The sequence below is a fragment of the Monodelphis domestica genome, chromosome 3 (genome assembly GCF_027887165.1).
Source record: "Monodelphis domestica isolate mMonDom1 chromosome 3, mMonDom1.pri, whole genome shotgun sequence".
NCBI classification, from domain to species: Eukaryota; Metazoa; Chordata; class Mammalia; order Didelphimorphia; family Didelphidae; genus Monodelphis; species Monodelphis domestica.
In genome coordinates this window covers 359,422,871-359,449,591 of record NC_077229.1, presented here as the reverse complement: position 1 = coordinate 359,449,591, position 26,721 = coordinate 359,422,871, and the positions used below count along the sequence as shown (strand labels likewise).

Sequence of the window (26,721 nt, the reverse complement as noted above, 5' to 3'; positions counted from 1 at the left end):
GAGTGCAGATTTCCAACCAATCTTTCACTGGACCACATGTTGGGTTGAAAATCCCAAAGGGCCAATATTGTCAAACATGAAGTTATCTTACTTAGCCAGAGTCAGATTTTTCACTACCCACTTTTTTTTTTCATTCCAGCTCTGGTCCAGGTCCATCTCAGCTTATGCCTGAAGCCCTTCACTCCAAACTTCTGGTCAAAATTCCATGGAGCCATTGTTTTCCACCAGACTGCAGTCACCCTTGCCTTCTTTTGAGAAACACTATAAGCACTTTAAGTGTCTGACCCTTCAGAAATTCTATGTCCAGGAAAAATAAAAAGCCTATTCCCATATTATTATAGGTTTGGAGAAAGAACTTGAATATAGGTGTCCCCTATTCAAAGACCCACTTTTTCTCCATTAAGAAATGCTACCTTTCAATAACCCATCAACCATATTGATTTTTAAAGTGAAATACAGTACTACTGCAATAACAACTCATACAAACGAAAATACAATGCCATAAAATCAAAGTCATTGGGGATAGATAGTTTTAGAGTCATCTAGTTTGCACAGTAGGTTTTAATGTAAAAACAAACACAAACACATACACAGAAGGGTTTGCAAAGCAATCAGAAAGCACCTCATTGCTAATTAACACTCAACAGAAATCTTTTCAATGGTAAGCATTCAGCTAATTTAAATTCAGCATAATGGGAGTTGAATGTCAGTTGAACCTTTTCAAAACAAACTCAACACTAGTTCCTGTGCTCTTTCAATATACATGGAGAGCCATTTGCAAAGCAATTTGAACAGTTCTTGAAAATTTTCAAAGAGATCTACATTCTGTTGATTTTTTCCTCACCCAGTCAAAGAGCAGGCTGTGCTTTTACCATTCCTTCCACCCATGCGTGATATCAATGTCTTTGATGCCTGGATACTGCCAGTCTCTTGCTAATTAAAGCAAAAAACAATTTCAGAAAGTTTTAAATATGGAGAGGAAAAATGACTAAATTAATATCTACTAGATCTATGCTGTTGAAATTTCGAGAAAAAAGGTTGAATATTCCAATTTGATTGCCAGTAGCAATGGCATTATTTTAATTTGTTCACAATATATAATTAAAACAATTTTGTGACTTCTTATGCACTGTATGGTTTGGTTCACTCTCCCAGAGTCCCATAGGCTACATCTGCCTGCCACAGTTTTAGGTGATCATGAAGAATTAGCCTCTTTTTAATGCTTCCACTAGCTGGACCCTTAAAAAATGACCTACCCCATCCCTGAGTTAGTTGCAAGTAGAAAGTATCTGAGGGCCATTTAACCATTTAATATATGTTAGTTTTTACAACAAACAAACAAAAGAAAATAGCAAGAACAATGCACAAATACTTTAATGCTTCAGGATAATAGTATGCCCTCTGCCACCTTAGTTTCTGGGGGGCAAATAGGGATGGAGACTCAACATGTTGCTTAGTTCCTACTATCAGCTTTTTGACAAAAGGTAAAAAGGTAGCATTACTGCTAGATAAATCCTTTTCTCAGTTGTTGCTGAACTGGGGTCCTAAAGTCATTCCTGACTTCTTGTGGCTTCTATCCTGGACTAATTTCAAAACTTGAAATGCTGAAATCCTAGAATATTGAAATTCCCTCCAAATTTGGGAAAACTTAGAAAATCAGAGACTACTCTCTTCACCTAGAAGAGGCAGAACAATTCTCAGTCACATGGTCTCACAAAAGACTATGGTCTCTCCTTTCATAGCATGGTGTTCCATCAGACAACATTAGTGGAGGTGTCACACCATCAGGAACAGAGAATCTGAAAGTACTGTGGAAAATAACAGATGGCAAAAGCCAGTTAACATGTTTGGAATGCTTTTAGAAAAAAAAGTTTAACTTTCATCTTGAAATTAATATTTAAAATGTGTTCCAAGACAGAAGATTGGCAAGGGCTATGCAATTGAGTTAAGTGACTTGCTCAGGGTCACAAATCTAGGAAGAGTCAGAGGTCATATTTGAACCCAGGACCTTCTGTCTCTAGACCTGGCTCTCAATCCAATAAGCCACCTAAGTGCCCTTGTCTGAATGTTTCTGCAGCCATTTGAAAGACATTTCACTCTATAAAAGAGACTTAAATCAGAACTGACTACAAAATGTCTCTGTGTGTTCCAGTCTCTCTAAGGTACTAGGCTTATTCTCTGAGAACAGATTTCTCACATTCCCTACTTGGAGAAATTATTTCCTACATGTGCCACAATCTCATCTTGTTAATTTACAAAGTGAAGCATGCAAAATGACTTTTGTTGTTGTTGTCACCACTAAATTTTACATTTTGAATTATAGAGACAGCAACTGTGATAATAAATCAATGTATTAAAAAGTTATATAAGAAGCAACATTGTGGTTTTGCAAGAATACTGAATAGAGATTAATAAGAGTCCATACTTAACCTTTGTTTTATGACTAACTATATGTATAATTTATAGTATCTAAGCCTCAGTTCTCAGATCTGAAAAATGGGGATACTATTTTTGCTACCAACATCAATGGGCTGTGGCAAAGGTATTTTATAAGGAACTAGAGAAATATGTTATTAATAGCAAACATATCGATAATAAAAATAACCATGTATATTTGCACAATAGTTTAAACACTCTAGATTTCAAATAAATGCATTGGATTAGATTATCTCTAATGTCCTTTTAACTCTAACTATTTAGCTATTTATTAGTTAGACACTGGAAACCTTTTTGATCAAACCAAACTGATTTTGAAAATTGAGCTTCTGAACAGAATTAGTTAACTTGTTTCAGTTTAATTATTTGATAATAGAACGCTAATTTAAAATTGAAACAGAAGTGCATTGCAGGTATAAATTTGAATGTGAAAAATTCATAAAGGCTCTTACCAAGGAGAAAAGATTCCTTACTATTACAAAAGTCAGAGGACTGGTCCTGGGGAAGGTCTAGTCCTCTGTGAGCAGGTTGGGAGAGTTTTTATTGGGTGTTAGTATGTCTAGGCTTGGCAATATGAGTTGAGGGTTTCCTAGAAGAGCTGGAAAGCACCCTACTATGTGCTTAGAGCACAGCCTAAAATTGTTATCAGGCCCGAAGGGAACAGTCATATTGTAACCACTGGATTTGTACTATTAGGCTATTTGATGTGCATAATGCTCTATATTTAGGCGTGTAGATTAATTAAGCTCACTGTGATATAAATCCAATCCTCAATCAAACAAAAATATAATATTAAATGTTTTCTATAGATGAAACAGGTAGGATAATTTATTTGATAGAATGCAGGACATGGAGTCAGGAGGATTGGATTTCAGAGTCTCTTAGGCTAATTTGTCATAGAAATGATAATGGTACTTACCTTTTCTAGGTTTTGGTTTTGTTACTAGTAAAATGGGTATAATAAAGCTATACCATCTTGTAAGATTATGTAATGCTCAAATACATTCATTTGAATATAGTATATTATATATGCATATATAGATAATTAAAGTGCTAAATAAATGTATTTTCAACAAATTTAACTTAAGCACCAGGGGCAGAGAATATTGTGTATGTGTGTATGTTTTTCTATGAGCATGTGTGTGTGCGCACAGGTGTTTGTGGGTACTGGAAAAACTGGTTTTATGTCCCTCCTTTGACACATATTTGTCTTCTGACCTTGGGCAAGTCATTTAACTTTTTAAATCATTGATCATTTTTTTCTAAACAAATGACAACATTGAAGCTCAGAAGTGTTGTGTCTTGCCTATAGCTTCAACAAAGTTATTCATTACATATCTAGGCATGTTTGCATTTATATGCTGTTTGTTGTCAAAAGGACCAATGACAATATGATGAAGGATAAAGGAATGGTGTGTCCCACTGTGATTTATTAGTCCAATGTGAACTGGAAGACTCTTCACTGGTCCAAAACAGTCCATTTGAACATTTGAGTTGCAGATATCTCAAGATTTACACATCTAATATTTCCTTTGTTTTACTATGATTTTCATTTTCTCCTGGAGCAATTGCTGGCCTGCCATGTTGGATAGTCCTTCGCCAGTGCTTTCCATGTCTCACAATCAGTCCTAAAATTCTTCAGAGATACCTTGAGAGTGTCCTTGTAATGCTTCTTCTGATTTCTCTATGTAAGTTCTTATCTTAGGTAAATTCTCCACAAAATAGTCTTTTAGGAAATGTGTTTAAAGTATCCATAGGAGGCATATATATAAAGGTGTATATGATATACAACCATATTAGTAACTCATAGGATCATAGTGTAACATATATTTGCATATTTACATTATTTGTATATTATATATGTGTGTATACATATATGATCTCTGGTGTCATATATTTTCTGTACCATACTGAAGCACTTAGTTTCTTTTTTATTATTATAAATATTTTCCAGTTTCCATGACAATACAAATTTTAAAATATTCATTTTCTGATATTTTGCAACCTATGTTCTCTCTCTTCCTCCCATACCTTCTACCATCCCAAGAAAGCAAGTGATATGATATAGGCTGTACATATGTTATGATATAATACATATTTCTATGTTCAACGTATTGTGAAAGAAGACACATATTGCTTACCCAAGAGAAAAATTAAAGGAAGAAATATGAAGAATGGTATGTTTCAAACTGTATCTAGACTCTGTCTGCTCCTTCTTTGACAGTGGATTTTTTTTTACTGTCCTGAGTCCTTGGGAGTTTTGCTGGATTCTTGCCCTATTGATCAGAATTAAGTCATTCATAGTTGATAAACCTACATTATTGTTGTAACTGTACAACTGTACTGTTGTACTTGTTCTCACTGTTGTGACAACTTCACTTTGCATCACTTCTCATGTCTTTTCATATTTTTTGTGATCATCTTGTTCATTTCTTATTGCATTACAAGCACATCCCACAACTTGTTCAGATGTTCCCCAGTCAGAGGACATTCCTTCAGTTCCCAGTTCTTTGCCACACACACACACAAAGAGCTACTATAAATATTTTTTACACAGGTAGGTTTTTCCCTCCTTCTTTATTCTTTTTGTGATACAGACCTAGTAGTGGGATTGTTGGGTCAAAGGGTATGTACATTTTGATGCCTATTTTGGCATAGTTCCAGATATGGGATATTGATTGTATAAGTTCACAGCTCCACCAGTATTGTATTAGTGTCCCAAATTTTCCACATCTCCTCCAACATTTGTCATTTTCCTTTTTTGTCATGTTAGTCAATCTGATGGGAATAAGGGAGTATCTCAGAGTTGTTTCATTTTGTACTTCTGTAATCAATAATGATTTGGATATTTTTTCCCATATGATTAAAGAGAGTTTTGGTTTCTTCACCTGAGAATTTCTGGTTCAACATCCTTTGACCATTTGTTAATTATAAAATGCTTTCTTTTCTTGTAAATTTGACTAAGTTCTCTGTATATCTAAGAAATAAAATCTTTCTCAGAGAGATTTATAAAAATATTCCCCATTTTGTTGTTTCCCTTTTAATCTTCATTGTATTGCTTTTGTTTGTGCTGAAATGTTTAAATTTAATGTACTCACAGTTACTTATTATACATCTCATAATGTTTCCTATGTCTTATTTTGAACTAAATTCTTCTCTTATCTTTAAGTGTGATGGGTTATCTTTTTTCTGCTCCCCTAATTTGTTTATGGTATCAGTCTTTATTTCTGTCATATATCCATTTTGACTTTACCTTGGTATAAGTCATGAGGTGTTGGCCTATGCTTAATAGCTCTGCTGAGTTTCAACTCCCATAAACAAAATGTTCCTTCCAGGTTAATGTGATGATTTCAAATCTTATCACGATGCTGCTAACTTAGCTATTTATAATCAACTTCTTCCTGTCTCCTGCAGGTTCCTCTCCCCTCTGATTTTTCCCCGTCTCTTCCCACTTATTAAAGGAAGAATCAGGATTACTTTGATACCAAAAAGATAGGAGTTCTACATCAAGGAGTCCTGAGGCATAATAACCAGGAAGTTTAAGAAGAGAAAGAAGGAAAAAGGAGGAAGAAAGAAGGCAGCAATAATAGCAACCCAAAGCCAGGGAACGCAGTCACCCTACACAGGGACAGCTTGTGGAGAGGTGCAGGCAGGCTCCTCCTGTCTCCTCTTCATTCTCCTGCCTGCCAGGAATAAGGAGAAACAACAGTGGCCAGCTCTGATTGACATGCAAAGTGAGGGTTCTAGTCTCAGCTTTTGAGTGAGTATAAGGAAAAGGTTCCTGGGCTAAGGGGCCAAGGAAATCATCAGAAGTGACTGAGTTGGAGAAGTCTTTTGGGGAACTACTGCTGAGGAGAAAAGGGAACTCTGCTTGAGGGAAGGCTGTTTGGGAGGAAATGGGGAATGGCCCTGCTGGCCCCAGAGGCCCCAAACAGAGCAGCCCAGTGGAGAGAAGCTTGAGACATGGGGCATGGCAGAAAATTATCCTCTAGTCCCATTGAGAAGAGTTTCTGCAAGCACCCCCATGATGGACTAGCCTTTCCCTGATTGAAGCCCAATGGAATGGTTCCTTTGCCATGACCTCTTCACAACAGTGTTGGATAACAGCTGCCCAGGAGCCTATCCATGCCCACAGCTGGTTCTTCCAGCCCAGGAAGCTGGGAATGAGCTTTCACCACCAGGGTAAAGAGCAAAATCTCATAAAGTCCTGTCTTTCTCCCCTCTGACTCATTTAGATTCATTTAGGTTGGAGGGTAGAGCACTACACTCCTAAATCCCTAAATCTTGGCTTTACAGTAGGCAATGTTTGAACTTACTGCTCACTCTAGTTTCTAAATAAAGCTCTTCTTTGTTTCAACTCCATGGAAGAAGATACCCTATAGGGAAGAATCTTTTTTGTTCTCCTCCCTTTCAGATTATGTATGTCTTGGAGTCCCAGGGAACATGAGTTAGAAAACTGCTTAGGACATTTAGGAGTTGTATGATGCAAACTAAGTTATTTATCCTTGATAAGAGTAATTTTTAGTAAGTAAAATATTAATAATAATATTTGAAATAGTTTCCTTATAGGAAGGATATCAGAATATGCATGATGCTTGCATTTGCATATGAATATACCACATATATTTGCACACCCTTATGTAAATATGATACATATTTGCATACATATATTTATGAATATATATATATATAAGCATATATAAGCATAGGTGTATATATGTGTATATATATATATATATATATATATATATATATATATATATACACCTATGCTTATTGTGAAAAGGAGAGAGTTTGGGGGATGGATTGAATTGGGCCAGTGTCAGTAGGTTGATTGTGGGTGGGGAGGCTAACAGACACTAACTAGGGCTGAGCTTGGTCTGAGGTCACATATATACAACTCAGTAAAATGGGAAAGCAGGTTTAATTAAAGAGAATCGGTTAGAATGATATGGGATAACCCTAAAGCTAATTTTCTAACTAATACCCCAAGGATCTAATGTCTCTTCACAGAGAGTCTTCAGAGTGGTTGTTCTACACTAACCCTCTCCTCACTTGCTAAAAGAAATCCCAGTCCCTGTTCTTGCTAAGCTGCAACTAAAAGCCCCCTTAGCTGGTATTAAGGTACTGCTCTGTGTAAGTTTGATATGGCCCAGAGGAAGTCCTATATACAAAAAAGGACCTAGACCTGGTCTCACAGTCACTGCAGACAGTTGGTCAGAATCACCAGGTTCTCCTCCAATGAAATATAGCACCCAAGACAATAAGCAGGGCAGGAACAAGGATAGGTTCAGCCACTAAAGAAAAGCAGCCACCCTCTCCATATACTTCCTGAGAGACAGCTACCTCAGTACCAGTCTAACCCTTCCTCCAAAATTCCAAAATCTTTCCTGCTGGTCCCATGCCACTCTCCTTTGCAAACTTACACTTTCCTACTTCACTTTTCCCTATAACATTATATACATAGCAATGGCTACATTGTCAGGTAGATATAGGGGCGCATGGTTTTCAAGGAGGACTGGCATCTCTGGCGTGAGGGTTTGTTTAACCCTTTGCAGGTTTATAGAGCCACTTTTGGTGTCCATCTGGCAACTGACTCTCATCTGTGACTCTAAGAAGCACATGCAGTCGCCATACTTAGGAAACCATCTCAGCAAATATACTCAACCAAATTGAGGATAACTAATGGACCACAAACCATTCTGACAGTCAAGGAGTTTTCTACCCCAAGTAATGAAGGTTTATCTAGTGGAATGGGTGGATGAGAACAATTTATTCGAACAGCCATGAAGGTGGCCAAAACAGAAATTATGGAGTGCTGAGAGCTTGCTCTGACATCAAAGACATCAAGGTAAATTACGCACTGTATCCCATGCCATCATTAGTTGTCCTGGCTTTTGTCCTCCCATTGGACTTGAATCATTCTGGAAGAGAGAATAAAGCTGATGACTTTGTTTGATTCTGCATAACTTAAATCAAATTCATGCACAAGTCAAGATATTGTCTCATGACGTCATTGGTCCTCTTAAAAATAAGGACAAATAGTAGCAATAGGTATGCATTGCAAATATTGTCAACATTTTACAAATAATATGTCTAAGATAAGCAGTTGAAACTACATTTATTTAACACTTTAAAATATGTAAAACACTTTATTTAAATGAACTCATTTTAGCTTTACACAAATATAAGATACAATAGGTTCTATACTATCCACTTTATAGGTGAAGTTTATTAAGGTTAAGAAATGTGACCTACATCACACAACTTCTAAACATCAGAGTCAGACAGAATTTGAACCCAGGTTTTTCTTAACACTAAGTTCAACATGCTCCACAGCATTCCAAAATGGTTTTACACACATCTTAAGGAGAAAAAAAAAGTGTATACAAAAATATATAGTATAGTCATTCATTGGACAGAAAAGTCACTATGAAATGTGTAGTCTCATTTTATTTTTACCTGTTTTATTTTTATTTTCCTTTCATTGCAGTCTTTTTTTTTCTGAGTAGAAAGATTTTGTTCTTTGAAATTCATAGCTTCTTGCACATTGTTGTGTGCTTAGAACCTAAAATAAAAGTATCTTTGTAACACATTTTTTTTTGAAGTAGATTATTAAGGGCCAGAGACCCAGAGTTACTGAATCTACAGATTTTTTTCTAAGTGCATGATAACTCAAACATGCATGTTTTTCCCCTCTAGTCACATTTATGCAGCCACATTCTCAGGGGTAAAAAGACAAAATAAGCAGTAGTTCTTAACCTGTACTATAATTATCAACACAAGTAGACACAACCTGTTTTAAGCATCCATCACATGATTGCTAGAGTATCTTCAAGCCACTTTAATAGTGACACAAGTAACCTTGTGTTTGGTGATAAGAGAATTAAGTAGTAGGTTTCCTGAAAAAGCATAAGCAGTCTTAGCAGTTTGAGATGATAAAAATATTTCCAAATGGAATACTCAAATCAAGCTGCAAAAATTCTTCATTCATATGGAATTACTGCTAAAAATAATACAAAATGAAATCCAGCTTATAAAGTTTCTTACTTTATTTTGAACAGGTAACTCATTTCAAAGCTTCATTTTTAGTCTCTCAAATGTTATAAAAACTTATTATCTCTTTAAGAGCAAAGAAACTACATATTACAGTTTTTTAAACTATCATTTTGAGACACTTCTCCCCCAGGGATTAGAGAGAGAGAGAGAAAGAGAGAAAGAGAGAGAGAGAGAGAGAAAGTGTGTGTGTGTGTTGAACATTGATCTATGAGAAGTTTAAAAAATGACAGAAAAAATGTAAGAACTATTTTCCATGTAAGAATTTTCAATTTATCCTCTATAACATTTCTAATATATGCTCCCTCCTTAACTTGAACGCTGCCATCATTCAGGTATAAACCCCCATCTCCTGAATACTGAATTATTATAGTAGATGGATCTGCACATTTCCAGACTCTGGCAACTCTTGTCCATCTTATAATCAGCCACCAAAGTAATTTTCCTAAAGCAGAGGTCTGCCTGTAGCAACTCTATACTCAGTAAAGGCCATTGGTTCCCTATCTCCTGTTTAAAAAAAATAAGAGGAAAGGGATGTACCCTCATGGGAAGGCTTGGGCCTTTTGGTATGGAGAAGGAGAGGGGAATAAAAGAGAACCCCCCTTCTCACAAAGAGAGGTACAGGGGGAGACAGTAGGTGTAACGGGTTGGGTCAGAGAGAAGAGGGGGTTTGAAGGTTTTCCCCCTTCTGCCTTCCCTCCTTAGCTAAAGCTGCTCTCCCCAATACATGCTTGTCCCTCTTATCCCCCTCCACTACACGAGACCCAAAGGTCTCCCCTAGAACCGTTCACTCATACTCAGCTTGGGGAACAGATAACTTTTAATGTTAACTCAATCAGGTAATACAAAAGGAAAAATTGGGCAGGGAAGAATGGGAAAATGAAAGTGGGAAAAGGGGGTCCCTGTCTCTATCTAAACCCTTTTCCTCTCCAAGTCTGGGGGGGACTCAGGCCTTGGCAGCCTGAGCCCCCCTGAGAAAGTCAGGTTGACTCACCTCTGGGCAACAGGAACTGAGTTAAAGTCTGCTCAGGTTTCTCCTCAGAAAGTCCCTTCAATTGGGAAGTGTTGGGGGGAAGGAATTCCAGTCACCAACAGGAAAACTGGGTAACTCTCAGGAGAAAGTCTTTATCCACCTTCTCTCTTTGACATCTCAAGACAGAGAGACCCTCACTGCTCTCCTCACCAGAGTCTCCTCTCCTTAGGATATTCACTCCTGGGGCCCCTCCCCTGTCAAGGTGATCAATTTCATATACTCTTCAGTCTGACACTTTTTCTCTAGTGCCAGCCTCTATCACACTCCTCCAGGATAAAATATAAGTTCTCTGACATTAAAAGCTTTTTCCACTAATCTTATACCTCACTCCAAATATACTCTTCCAATCAGTGACACTGGCCATCCACAAACAAGATATTTCATCATTTGCTTCAAAATATTTTTTCTGGCTGTCTCAAATACCTAGAATATACTTTGCCATTAGTTCTGCCTAATGACTTAACTTACTGATTTCCTTTAAGTTCCAATTAAAATCTCAGCATTTACTTGAAGACCTTCTAAAGCCCTGTTAAATCCAGTGCTTTACCTCTATTATTTCCTATTTATGTTATATATTCATATATGTGTGTGTGTCTGTGTGTGTAGTTCCATGTTGCCACTTCCATTAGATTGCAAGTTCCATGAGGGCAAAAAAAATCTTTTGTCTCTTTTTGTATCCCCAGCATTTTTCATAGGGACTACTGTATAGAAGGTGCTTAATAAATATTCATTCATTTATTGATATAAATTATTTCATGAGGAAACATTATAAAATATTTTAATGGGTCTTCAATGTTTGAAAAAAATTGAAGAGAATATTATTTGGTCATGGCTGAAAATAACAGGGAGAAATCTATTTTAGAAATGTCATTGCTATTATATTACACTGTCTGTAAACATAATATCTACACCTAGAAAACTTATGTTAAATCAATAATTATGTAGGTACACATATATGTGTTTTTATGTATGGAAAGAGAGAGAAAGGTGAAACTAATACAAGGACAAGGTATTTCTCTATTTTATAAAATATTAGCTAAATATCTGGGAGTGAGAGTTCTAAGTTTATTTGATTAATTCATATATATGTATATATGTGTATTCATATATACACAAATAGAGAAATGCATACATTCATATAAATGCACATGCATGTGTGTCATGTGATACATAAACAAGTACTTATATATACACATGAGTATTCATTCAGATATGTTTGCATATATACACATGTACATATGTGAAACACATGTACATACAGGTAAGTGTTCATGGTGTATGTATACGTATCTATTGTGTGATGTATAAATAAATAATACTTTATATGTACATATACACATACACATGCATACACACATGTGAAAGTGGACAACTACATAGTGCAATGGATAAAAAACTGTCCTGGACGTCAGAAAACACATCTTCCTCACTTCAAGTCTGTGTTCTGACACTTATAAGCTGTCACTTAACCCCATTAGCCTCAGTTTTCTCTTCTGTAAAATATTGTGGAGAAAGAAATAGGAATTGTCTCCAATACTTTTGCCATGACCACTCCAAATAGGGACACAAAGAATCAGATATAACTGAAAAACAACTGAACAACAACAATCCTGAGAATGTATGTTAATGGCTGATGAAAGATAGAATGATACTTCTGGATTACTTTAGCGATCAGGTTGATAAGATTAAATATGGAAGTGAGTTAAATAGCAAGCTAAGGGACAGCTTGTGCAACCCTACTATATTCACACGACTTTGTCCTCCTAACCTTTTTAGTTTCATTCCATGAACTCCATATTTCTATATCTCCATATCTATCTATGTATCTAACTATATATCTACCTATACATCTGTCTGTCTGCATGTATGCCTTATCTCATCAATGGTATATACAATCTGACTCATTACAAATTATCAACATAGCTTATGACTTCACTTAATGCTTAATTTGCGGAATTTTAGTTATCTCTTCCTGTTGGAATAAGAGTATTTCTCCATTGCCAAAATAACTATAACATTTTTCTGGACTTATTGCTCATTTTTCTTGTTATCAGGGAAATCACCAGTATTACCACACACACACACACACACACACACACACACACACACACACACATGTTTTCCCACAATGATTCTATCAGAATACTCAAACAAAATATCCAGCCAAACAACCAATAGACATCCATTACAAATTCCCCACAAAGACCACTAGAGTAAAGCCTTACCCAAAATGCAGACTGACAAGGTTGTTTAAAATGTTACAAATTCTGAATTATACAAAAATTATCTCCTTCTGTACAGCCTGCCATGGAGGTTCAAATGCCTACAATAAGAATTATATCATTAAGTGAAGAAATTATTTCTAGATGATTTCTACTAAAATAAAAACCCATGTCCTAAAATGCATTTGATCTTCATTGACTACATTAGCATAGAAAATAATCTTGTATCATCATCTATAAAAGATAAGCTGTATCTATTATAGATTATCAGCATGTATAATAAATTATCCCCTATCTATGACATGTAATTTGGAACATAAAGTAAATGAGAATAGGAATTATTTCTTACTTTTTTTATTAGAGCCTCATCACCTATGACATTGCCTGGCAAATACTGAATGATTAAAATATGCTTATTAATTGATTGATTAAAAGAATAAGTGAGAATGGTGAAACGCATGGAAGTCAAGAGAAATATGAGACATCAGGCACTATTTGGGGATGTCTGGTATACTATGGTAAAACCCATGGGGGCAATCAGGAAAATAAGGAAGTTGTGTTTCAGAAAGAGGATTAAAATGTAGGAGAAACACCTAAAGAGATGAAAAATATTCAAGCTAAATTAGCCTCCTATTATTTAAAAAAGGACTTGATTCACAATGTTGCTTCATGAAGTAAACAAAGAAAATAAAAATTCTCACTAAGGCAGCAGAGTGAATGATACTTTATGAAGTAGAAATTTATCATAAACTTATAATTTTATGCACACTGTTTACAAGAAGCTTCAGTAAAATAGCAGATTCCATTAAGTATTCATTTGGGGAGTTGACCTACATAAATCTAAATTTATAAATAGATAGAATCATTTTGTAGAAAAAAATTTCTGTTTTTGAGTGAACCCCACACATTTATGAAATACCTTTAAGGTTTACAAAGAGCTCAGTAAGATAAGCAGTCAAAATATATCATTGAAATTTCACAAATGAGAAAATGGAATCTCTGTGAGATTTAGTGACTGGAATATAGTCACATGATAGATGTCTATCAAACAACAAACAAAGGGGGACCAAATGCAGGGCCATTTTTCTGTTCACAGTGAGATACGTCATTTTGTAATATGATATCCATCAACAGTACAGAGAAAGTTTGAAAATATATGTTTTTAAACTATTTTTGTATACTTTCCAAGTCAATGTGACTAAAATTGACTTTGTGTAACATTATGAAAGGCAAATTTGACTTCAACATCTCGTTTCTCTTCAAGTGCTTTTTGTCTTCTACTTTTTGAATGCACTTCTCAAATCTTGTTTTTCTTTATCATTGGCTCCCAAGGGAGTTACAGTGGAATATCCAGCCCAACATAGTGCCTAGTTCTAACTTAAGCAGAATATATACCAAAATAGTGCCTGATGCCTCAGATTCTTTTGTCTTCCCTCCCTTTTTAATGAATCTAGATGAGTCATTGTATTAGTTTGCACTGGCATGTCACCAAAAAGTCACTCCTTCCTCATTGGGGCTTTGGTATTTAGCTGACTGAAAAACTTTTTTTAGAGCAGAAAAGAACAAATGCAGAAACAGAGACTGAAATGAAGGCTATTTCTTAGAATGCCAGTCTATCAACTAGCCTTTATTAAATCTAAGTGCCTAGTATGTGCTAAGTGTAGGGAATATAAAGAAAGAATGAGAAGGAACATTCCCTTTTCTCAAGGAGTTCACAGTCTAATGAGGGAGATAACATACAAATGAATATTTACAAACAAGTTCCATATATACATGAAAAATTAGAGATGATAAACAGGGAATGCTCTAAATTTAAGGAGTTATCGGAGAAGACTTTTTGCAGATTAGCTTTTAGCTGGGATTTGACGAAAATCAAAGGAGTCCAGACATGAGGAAGTAATTATAGTGGATTAAAAAATATATGGGGATGGGAGGTCCTGGGTTCAAATGTGACCTCAGGCAATTCCTATCTACGTGACCCTGGGCAAGTTACTTGACCCCCATTGCCTAGCCCTTCCTGCTCTTCTGCCTTAGAACCAATACACAATATTGATTCTAATGTGGAAGGGAAGGGTTAATTAAAAAAATAAATACATGGGTGAGTAGGTTATAAGTCATAAGAGGACTGGAAAGACATGAGAGAAGGGTTAGGTGACAAAGGGCTTGAATATCATAGAATGTTGTTTTTGATCCCAGAGGCAATTGCAAGCTACTGGAGATTATTTTGAATGTAGGGATTAAATGGGTAGACCTAAGCTTTAGAAAAATCACTCTTGGGACTGAGTAAAGGATGTTCTGGAGTGGTAAGCAATCTGTGCCAAGCAAAACAAAAAATAATCTATTTCAATATTTCAGGCACTGACTTGCACCATCATACTGTTGGCAGTATGGAGGAGAGGAGACATATTCAAAGATGATTTAATATTTGACATTTTGATATTCTAAAGATATTCTAAGGTGAAATAGGTGAAATTTTTAAACAGTGCCTGATACATGGTGGGTGCTGAACAAATTCTTGTTGACTTTCCTAAATTTATATGGGTAAGTGTGTATGTATATATGTGTACATATACCTATATATGCACACATAAGGTTTTATATATATATATGCATGTATATATATAAACATCTATATTTAAACATAATTACCTTTCCCTGAAATTATATATATATATATATATATGATATTTAAAAATATTATTGTAAGAAAGGATCCACAGGCTTCATTCAGTTGACAAGGGGACCATGCAACAAAACACGTTTCAGAACCCCTTTCCAAAAAAGATAGTTAAGAAGGTGGCATTCTAAATGCTAAATATGCACTTTTCTGAATGGCTGTCAGGACCTTTCCAGACTTTTTGAAACACTTCATAGATTAGTTCTTATGAAATAAAAGAATTTCCATACATAGAAGGTTAGTGAAATAGGTAAAAATAGGGCATTTGGAATGATCCCTTCCACCACTAACTATGTTCCATTGTACATTGCAGCCATTACCATAAATAACCTGATTAAAAGCTTTTGGCAATGTAACAGATCATCTTTATCCCTCTACTGAGGATCATTTAAGGGCATAACTCATGTGCCCCATTGACTCAATTGAGTTATGAATTATCTCCCTTATGAGCTTGCTGAACATATCTCATAGCACTCCCTGACAGCCTTGACAGAGTCAGTTAATTCACAGAGTAACCACAGAAAGCAAAACAAACAATGGAATGTTGCAAATAAAACATTTAGTCTAAGTCATGGCAAATCACTTTTAATGCTTTATTTAAAACACTCTCCCTCCCCAGAGTTTCACACAAATGGAAATAATCCTTATTGTCTACCAAAGCAATCCCATAAATAATGTGAAAGTCAAAGACCTGCCATTGCTTCAATGTAATTGTCAGGAATGCTTGAAAAATAAAAAGGAAGGAAATATATTCTGATGTCATTTAAAAATATTAAAATAATTGGATAGAGAAAATAGCAAAACATGTCTACATTCAAAGAAAAGCTATGCCAGGCTATTGCGTTATTTACATTTACAATTGCTTTTCATTCCATCATGGGTTTCAGACAGGCAGATATCCAGTCAAAACAAGTTCTGAAAAGTGAAGTCATAACACAAACACACCATTGTACTACACAATGAAAGACAGATTTAAAGTTGGGGGATCTGAGTTTATATCATTGCTCTGATAATTTGCAACTTGTGTAAATTTGGACAAATCACTTAACTCCTAAGGACCTCAGTTTCTTTATCTATAAAATAAAGTGATTGGAAAAGGTGACTGCTAAGTTGTATTTCCTTGAAGCTCCTGATTCTTATATAATGACATGTATTCTGATGATGCTCAATACTTTACTGACAAATGATATTAATATGTAAAATAATTTCTTCCCAATAATATCATTCATTGTTAATATTTACCAGATTTTTTGAAGATTTCTCAAGAACTTGGGCCTCTATTCTTTCTTGTTCTCTATTGCATTGCAATGATGGAAGATCAAAGCACACAGTGAATATTGAAATTTCTTACTCAGTTTCATCCAAATTATACACACACACACAGACACACGCACAAAGTATTGAAGTTTTGCATGACTCTATCACTAATCTCTTACTTGTACTTAAAGTACTCTCTGCCATAGTTTCTGGTCTCTTGAAACCTGCCTGTTATTCCATTATTCCTCATTCCCATTGGCTTTACTTGCTTTCATATTTAGCTTTGATAAAATAATCTGTAAATTTGTGATTAATTAACCACTTCAATAAAATCTCTTTTAAATCAAAATTTGCACTCTTCTATTTTGCATATCTTCACACTTGAGCAGAAAATCTTAACACTTATTATTATTATTATTATTTTTAATTTTATAATATTTTATTTGATCATTTCCAAGCATTATTCATTAAAGACAAAGCTCATTTTCTTTTCCTCCCACCCCCACCCCCAGTAGCTGATGTGTGATTCCACTGGGTATCACATATATCTTGATTCGAACCCATTGCCATGTTGTTAGTATTTGCATTAGAATGTTCATTTAGAGTCTCTCCTCTGTCAGATCCCCTCAACCGCTATAGTCAGGCAGTTGCTTTTCCTCGGTGTTTCTACTCCCACAGTTTATCCTCTGCTTATGAATACTTTTTTTTCTCCTAGATCCCTGCAGATTGTTCAGGGATATTACACCACTACTAATGGAGAAGTCCATTACGTTCGATTATACCACAGTGTATTAGTCTCTGTGTACAATGTTCTCCTGGGTCTGCTCCTTTCGCTCTGCATCACTTCCTGGAGGTTGTTCCAGTCTCCATGGAATTCCTCCACTTTATTATTCCTTTTAGCACAATAGTATTCCATCACCAACATATACCACAATTTGCTTAGCCATTCCCCAATTTATGGGCATCCCCTCGTTTTCCAATTTTTGGCCAAAACAAAGAGCTCAGCTATGAATATTTTTGAACAAGTCTTTTTGTCCATTATCTCGTTGGGGTACAGACCCAGCAGTGCTATGGCTGGATCAAATGGTAGATATTCTTTTGTCACCCTTTGGCCATAGTTCCAAATTGCCCTCCAGAATGGTTGGATCAATTCACAACTCCACCAGCAATGAATTAATGTCCCTACTTTGCCACATCCCCTCCAGCATTCATTACATTCCTTTGCTATCATGTTAGCCAATCTGCTAGGTGTGAGGTGATACCTCAGGGTTGTTTTGATTTGCATCTCGCTGATTATTAGAGATTTAGAACACTTCTTCATGTGCTTATTAATAGTTTTGATTTCTTTATCTGAGAACTCCCTATCCATGTCCCTTGCCCATTTATCAATTGGAGAATGGCTTGATTTTTTGTACAATTGATTTAGCTCTTTATAAATTTGAGTAATTAAACCTTTGTCAGAGGTTTCTATAAAGATTTTTTCCCAATTTGTTGTTTTCCTTCTGATTTTAGTTACATTGGTTTTGTTTGTACTAAAGCTTTTTAATTTGATGTAGTCAAAATTATTTATTTTACCTTTTGTGATTCTTTCTATGTCTTGCTTGGATTTAAAGACTTTGCCCTCCCAAAGGTCTGACATGTATACTATTCTGTGTTTACCCAATTTACTTATGGTTTCCTTCTTTATGTTTAAGTCATTCACCCATTTTGAATTTATCTTGGTGTAGGGTGTGAGGTGATGATCCAAGCCTAATCTCTCCCATACTGTCTTCCAGTTTTCCCAGCAGTTTTTATTGAATAGTGGATTTTTTTTCCCAAAAGCTGGGATCTTTGGGTTTATCGTATACTGTCTTGCTGAGGTCGCTTTCCCCCAGTCTATTCCACTGATCTTCCTTTCTGTCTCTTAACCAGTAACAAATTGTTTTGATGACTGCTACTTTGTAATATACTTTGAGATCTGGGACTGCAAGGCCCCCATCGTATGTTTTTTTTTTTTCATTATTTCCCTGGATATCCTTGATCTTTTGTTATTCCAGATGAATTTTGTTATGGTTTTTTCTAAATCAATAAAGAAATATTTTGAGAGTTCAATGGGTATGGCACTAAATAGATAAATAAGTTTGGGTAGGAAGGTCATTTTTATTATATTGGCTCGTCCCATCCATGAGCAGTTAATATTTTTCCAATTGCTCGAGTCTAGTTTTAGTTGTGTGGAGAGTGTTTTGTAGTTGTGTTCATATAGTTCCTGTGTTTGTCTCAGAAGATAGGTTCCCAGGTATTTTATTTTGTCTAAGGTGATTTTGAATGGGATTTCTCTTTCTAGTTTTTGCTGCTGAGCTGTGTTGGAGATATATAGAAAAGGTGATGACCTATGTGGATTTATTTTGTATTCTGCAACTTTGCTAAAGTTGTTGATTATTTCAATTAGCTTTTTGGTTGAATCCCTAGGATTCTTTAAGTAGACCATCATGTCATCTGCAAAAAGCAATAATTTGGTCTCCTCCTTGTCTATTTTGATGGCTTCAATTTCTTTTTCTTCCCTAATTTCTACTGCTAGTGTTTCTATTACAATGTTGAATAGTAGAGGTGATAATGGGCATCCTTGTTTCACTACTGATCTTATTGGGAATGCGTCTAGTTTATCCCCATTGCAGATGATATTAGCTGATGGTTTTAGATATATACTGTTTATTATTTTTAGGAATGACCCTTCTATTCCTATGCTTTCTAGTGTTTTTAATAGGAATGGGTGTTGTATTTTATCAAAGGCTTTTTCTGCATCTATTGAAATAATCATGTGGTTCTTGCTAGTTTGCTTGTTGATGTGGTCAATTATGTGGATGGTTTTCCTAATATTGAACCAGCCCTGCATCCCTGGTATAAATCTTACTTGATCATGGTGGATGACCCATCTGATCACTTGCTGGAGTCTTTTTCCTAGTATCCTATTTAAAATTTTTGCATCTATATTTGCATCTATATTCATTAGGGAGATTGGACTATAGTTTTCTTTCTCTGTTTTTGACCTGTCTGGTTTTGGAATCAGTACCATGTTTGTGTCATAAAAGGAGTTTGGTAGAATTCCCTCTTTGCTTGTTATGTCAAATAGTTTGTATAGTATTAGGATTAACTGTTCTCTGAATGTTTGATAGAATTCACTTGTGAATCCATCAGGCCCTGGGGATTTTTTCTTAGGAAGTTCTTTGATGGCTTGTTGGATTTCATTTTCTGATATGGGATTATTTAAGAATTCTATTTCTTCTTCTGTTAGTCTAGGCAGTTTGTATTTTTGTATATATTCATCCATATCACCTCAATTGGTGTATTTATTGCCATATAATTGGGCAAAGTAATTTTTAATGATTGCCTTAATTTCCTCTTCATCGGAGGTGATGTCCCCCTTTTCATCTTTGATGCTGTGAATTTGCTTTCCTTCCTTCCTTTTTTTAATTAGATTGACCAGTACTTTGTCTATTTTGTTTGTTTTTTCAAAGTACCTGCTTCTAGTCTTATTTATTAAATCAATAGTTCTGTCACTTTCGATTTTATTAATTTCTCCCTTAATTTATAGGATTTCTAGTTTGGTTTTCTGCTGGGGGTTTTTAATTTGATCGCTTTTGAATTTTTTTATTTGCATTTCCAATTGATTGATCTCTGCTCTCCCTGGTTTGTTAATATATGCACTCAGGGATATGAATTTACCTCTGTTTACCACTTTGGCTGCATCCCAAAAGGTTTGAAAAGATGTCTCAACATTGTCATATTCCTCGATGAAATTATTAATTATTTCTATGATTTCTTCTCTAACTAAACGATTTTGGAGTATCATATTGTTTAATTTCCAGTTAGTTTTTGATTTGGTTTTCCATGTACCATTACTGATCATTATTTTTATTGCCTTGTGATCTGAAAAGGCTGCATTCATTATTTCTGCTTTTCTGCATTTGTGTGCTATGTTTCTGTGACCTAATGTATGGTCAATTTTTGTGAATGTGCCATGTGGTGCTGAGAGGAAGGTGTTTTCCTTTTTATCCCTATTTATTTTTCTCCATATGTCTATTAATTCTAATTTTTCTAAGATTTCATTCACTTCTTTTATCTCTTTCTTATTTATTTTTTGATTTGATTTATCTAAATTTGATAATGGTTGGTTTAAGTCTCCCACTAATATGGTTTTACTGTCTATTTCTTCCTTCAATTCTCCTAGTTTCTCCATAGAAATTTGGGTACTATATTATTTGGTGCATACATGTTGATTAGTGATATTTCCTCATTATCTAAAGTCCCTTTTAACAAAATATAATTACCTTCCCTATCCCTTTTGATCAGGTCTATTTTTGCTTTGGCTTTATCAGATATCATGATTACCACTCCTGCCTTCTTTCTGTCAGTTGAGGCCCAGAAAGTCTTACTCCATCCTTTAATTCTGACCTTGTGGGTGTCAACCCGCCTCATGTGTGTTTCTTGAAGACAACATATGGTAGGGTTTTGGATTCTAATCAATTCTGCTATTTGTCTACATTTTATAGGTGAGTTCATCCCATTCATGTTCAAAGTTATGACTGTCATTTGTGGACTCCCTGGCACTTTGATAACCTTCCCTAATTCTAACCTTTTCTTCTTCGGCTCTACCTTTTAGTCCAGTGATTTACTTTAAATCAGTCCCCCTTATCCCCTCCTTTGATATGATTCCCTTTTTGTTCCTTCCCCCTCCCCCCTCTCTTTCCCTCTGATTTTGTTTTCCCTCTCCCCCTCGCCCCCTTGGTTTTCCCTTCTCCCTACCCTTATTGGGTAAGATAGAATTCAAGATCCCAATGGATCTGGATGTTCTTCTCTCTCTGAGTTGGTTTCCCTGAGAGTAAGGTTTAAGTAAAAACTCTCTTCCTCTCCTTCTTATAAGAGTTTTCTTTCCCTCCCCTTCCCGTGTGAAACTTTGTGTGAGAAAGATTATTCTATTTCTATTCTATCCAACAAGCCATCAATATCGTCAAGTCCTTAATTCTATTTTATCTTTATAAGAGATGAAAAAGTTTACTCAGATTTCAGCTGACAATTTTTTTCCAAATCTTTGTTCAGTTTTTCTTATTTGTCATCCCTTTCTTTACCCCTATTTACACAACTTTTCCTTTATTGGGAACTTCCTTTATTGGGAAGATTGAACTATAATTCACAATCTATTTTTAGATTTTAATCCCCAAGAGGTTATAACTCAGTATTTTAAGTAGATCTACCCATTTTAACTACAAAAAGATGTTAAGTAACTACAAAAGGTGAACTAACAAAAGAAGGTGTTAAGTAACCCAAAAAGATATAATCTAACCAAAGAAGGTGTGAACTAAAGAGTGGGCAGTCCTGGAGAAAAGAATCAGCTGTGATTGGTAGGCATGAAATTTAGGGGAGGTGACACAAGAGAAAAACATCTTTAAAGAGAGGACCCAATTCCAGAAGAAGAGGATATTCTATTTGATTCCAGGAGATCGAAGAGCTGTCTGACTCGACGGGAAGACAGACACCCATACTTCTTTCCATTTATTGGTCACCCTTGGTGAGTGAAAGGATCACTTAGTGACCCTTTGAAAAAGGTCCATTGTCTTGAGATTCTTTTCTCTGATTAGGGCCTTAGTATTTCTACCTGGCTAAGAGGAAGCCGGAGGTTCCTTTCTCTCTCTCATTCCTTAATATCTTTCCTCTATTGTAAATAAACTACCATGAGTTCCATTTACTTTAGTAATTCATTTGGGATTTAGAAATTAAATCCCTAGTGACCACCTAATTAATATATTTCAGTCTTAACCACAATGTAAATTTAACTGTATACAAAGCAATTGTGCAATTTCCAGCTATTTTCTAAGCATCTACAATGTGCAATAACTTCTGTTAGACATGACAAAATTTACAAAGAGTGAAAAAGACATGGGCTTTCAAAACAAAGAACTAAGAGGACTAGTGAAGAGATAAGAAATAATATAAGTAAAAATATTAAGGTTTATATAAGCTTAATCAGGTATAGTATAAAAGTTGTATATAAGTTTCTAAAGTTTATATAAGTTTAAAAGAGCAAAAATCTAAAAATATTCAGAGATATGAGGGGGAAATATCTAATTATTTGTCAAATTAAAGTTATGAGAAATGGATACTTGAATATTATTATTTTATATGAGGAGAAAGAAGTAAAAGCTAGGTGGCTCAGTGGATTGAGAGTCAGGCTTATAGATGGAAGATGCTGGGTTCAAATCCGGGGTTCTCAAACATGTCTAAGCTGTGTGACCACGGGCAAGCCATTTAACCCTTGTTGCCTAGCCTTTACTTCTCTTCTTCCTTGGAATGAATACACAGTACTGATCCTACAATGGAAGATAAGGGTTTAAGAAAAAGAAGAGCAAAAGGAGAACTAAGGGGAGGAATCATTTTGGAAGATATGATGGAAAAGATGAGATTTCAATTAGTCTTCAAAGTTGGGCAGTATTTGGATAGGTTATGAAGTATGATGGCACAGTGTAGTATTATAGAAAAAAGAACCATAAGAGGAAGAGCAGAGACAGAAGAGGTCAAGAAAAAAATTGATTAAGTTAATAGATCTCTTTAGCCACAATTAAAGATAAATGTAAAGGAAATTGAGAAATACAATTATAAGGGTATCTTGGGGCTATATTGGAGAAGGCTTTTGATATCAGTTTAAGGAGTTCCTACTTTATTCCAGGAGCACTGGAAGAGCCATTAAATTTGAAAAATGCAGGATAAAGTTGATATTTTTTCTGAAAATGATATTTCAGTGGTTGATAGGGTAGATGAAAGGCAATAGAAATAAATGGCAGAAAGATTAATTAGGAGGATCTTTTAGTAAATGAGAAGCCAAGAGAAAAAGGAAAGGTGGCAATAGAAATTTGAAGGAAAGGATAGATGTGTGTGGGCTTAAGAAAGAATGCTCAAAACAAGATATATCTCATTTTGAGAGTGAGGGAAAAGGAAATATCAAAAATCATTCTCTTGCCCTGAGTAAATGGACAAAGAGTGGCACCATTAATTGAAATTGGGAAATAATAGAATCACAGATTCAAAACTAATAGAACCTTTAATGTCTTGTTATTTACCCTTTACTTGAATAAGAATCACCTCTACAAGAAATTGCAACAAGTGGCAAATAAGCCTCATATGAAGATTTTGTATAAATAGAGATTTTTGAGCCTTTGGACTTCATCACCCAGAAGTTCCTTAGTATTTCCCAATTCCTGCATTCCCAATTTTTGTCTGATTGGATTTAAGTGGCTGTAACTCCTCCCTCTTCCTTTCTTGGACCTGAGACCAAGGCTGAAGTCAGGCAGTTCTTTTGTTTTAGTTATTATTAATAAAACTTTATGAATATAATATTTAGCTATCAGTTATTAATTTTAAAACCCACAATTTCTAGTGAGGAGAAATATAATACTAATGATATAACATTAACCATATAAGTCTAATTACAATGAAAATGTTAAACTAAAATTTTCTTCTCTGCATCTTCTACTCATTGTGCCTCGTTTGATTCTTTTGAAAATAAACATAGTATGTTTCTTCCAGATTCTAATGTTTCAAATACTTGAAAAGAATAAGTATGTCTATTCTAGACTTCTCTTCTCCAGGTTAAGCATTCCTCCTTCCCTCCAGTCAATCCTCATATAAAATAGATCAGAGGATACTCAGTATCTTGCTTACTTTCCTTAGATTCTTTTCAACATACTGTATTTTACCTCAAATTGTAGCACATGGAACCACCATTAATGTGTTCTTATCATGGCATAATACAGGAGAAATATAACTTTCCATATTTTGACCACCATGCCTCTATTAAAATTGTCCAATATCATATTATTTTTTTAGTAGTATGTCACACCACTGATTCAAATTCTGGCAGTCTGCTAAAAATCAGTATTTTAACTCCCTTTCACAACTTTTCAACTTTCATACAATTATACTTTCATCCTGCATGTAGACCTTTTTTTTGGATCCAAAGTTTAGCACTTCAATTTTAAAATGAGTTTCAGAAAATATTGTAGATTTTGTCATTTTTATGTCCTTATTTAGGAAAATCAGAGTATCACAGAAGTATAGTTGAAAGGGAGCTTATAAGTCAATTCTAACCCACTAATTATATAGATGAGGAAACTGAGCCCCTTAGAGATTAAATTATTTGCCCATGATTTCACAGCTTCTCTAGGAGAGACACATAGATCTGCTGTCTGAGACAATATCTGAACCCACGTTTTAATGACTCTAAATTAAAGTCCACTCTATTGATTCTCCACACTGACTCTCAATATTCTAGCTTTTCTAAAAATTATTTATTTCTAAAAATGTAGTTTTTGGTTTATTATATTTAAATTCCCAAGTATCTACCTCTTTCCTTTACCTCCCTGCCACTAGAAAAGCCATTATTTGACAAAAAGATATATTTATATATAAAATTATGGCTCGCTTTCTTCTATTTATCAGTTCTTTCTCTGAATGTATATTTCTATTGATGTATATGTATATTGACACTAATAATTTAATTCCTCCTAATTTCATAAAGGTCTTATCCTGATTAAAAATATGCTTGTAATTTTTGATGGTACAGTATATTCCATCACAATCATATGTCACAACTTATTTAGCTGTTCACCTATTGTTTGGCATCCTCTTATTTTCCAGTTCCTTGCTACCACAATGAGAGCTACTCTAAATATTTTAGAATATATGAATTATTTTCCTTTTTTCCCTTCTTACCTTAGGAAATAAAACTATTAATATTATTGCTGGGCAAAATGTATGCACAGTTTTAATACTTTGGGCATAATTTCAGATTGATATCCAAAATGGTTAGATCAGTACACAGTTCCAAGAACAGGATACTAGGATCTCTATTTTCTCACATCCTCTCCAAAATTTGTAATTTTGTCTTTTGGAAAGTTTCATTTTTTAAAAATTCTTATCATGTAGCAAAGTTCCTGGCACATAATAGTCACTTAAATGTGTTCTAATTTATGGAAAAGGACTGTATCTCATACAAGCTTTTTATCTTCCCCAGAATGTAGGAATTTGCTATAGATAGTAATAATTACAGATATTTTATTTTTGTGGGTTTTCTGAAAAATAATGTAGGCTGGAACTACATCCCCCAGCATGCCTTGCACCTCCCATAGTCCTTCCTCCCTACTTCCTGTCATGGGATTGGTCTATGAATGAACCAGTACCAAGCCAGGGGGAAACCTTTGAAGGGGACTTGGAGGCAGTGATTGGCAGAGTAGTTTGCCAGAGAAGAGACCTTTTTCCTTAAAAAATAAAGACCTTTAAAATTTTTTTTTCTATGGCATATTCTTTAGTATTGTTCTCACATTTTTAGTATAACATGTATTTATTTTTAAATTTTCCTTCCCTTCCATGTCTCCTCCCTCCTCAAGAAGGCAGGTAATAGGATTTTGATTGTACATATCATATCATATACTATTTATTTCCTTTTTATCATACTGTGAAAGGGCACATATTGCTTACACTAGAGAAAAATTAATGGAGGAAATAAAGTGAAGGATTATGTGTTTCAATATGCATTCAGACCATATCTACTCCTTCCATTGCAGTAGATATCCTTTTTCATCATGAACTCCTTGGAGAGTGATATCCTGGATCCTTGCCTTGCTAATAATATTTAAGCCATTAGCAGTTGATCATCATAAATTATTATTATTGTATATAACATTCTCCTTGTTGTGCTAACTTCATTTTGCATCACTTCAAGTAAGTCTTTCCAGTTTGTTTTTGATCATCTTGTCCATCATTTTATATGGTGCCATAGTATTACAATACAAAAACATCACAATTTGTTTAGCCATCCCCAACTTAAAATATTTTTAAAAATATAATTAATCTATACATGGAAGGATTCCCATAGAGAATTGTCTCACCAGGTAACTATACTGAGTGGCCCTGAGAAAGTAGAGAACCAACCATGAGGAAACTAGCTTCAGGGTGACTAGTGGTAGCTTTAAATGAAGAGAAAGCTCTAAAGACAAACTGCCTACTTTATA

At 35.0% G+C, this 26,721-nt stretch overlaps 1 long non-coding RNA gene across 1 annotated transcript in view; it reads right to left on the bottom strand.

Annotated features, from left to right (window-relative positions):
* Positions 1–8,196: 8,196 nt before the first annotated feature.
* The window catches only part of LOC103104258 (uncharacterized), a 31,782-nt gene continuing 13,257 nt past the window's right edge, over positions 8,197–26,721 (bottom strand). Inside the window, exons 3-4 of the long non-coding RNA XR_464182.2 lie at positions 8,899–9,004; positions 8,197–8,360 (exon numbers count right to left, since the gene is read on the bottom strand). This is a non-coding gene — a long non-coding RNA (uncharacterized LOC103104258). The remainder of the gene's footprint in view (positions 8,361–8,898; positions 9,005–26,721) is intronic.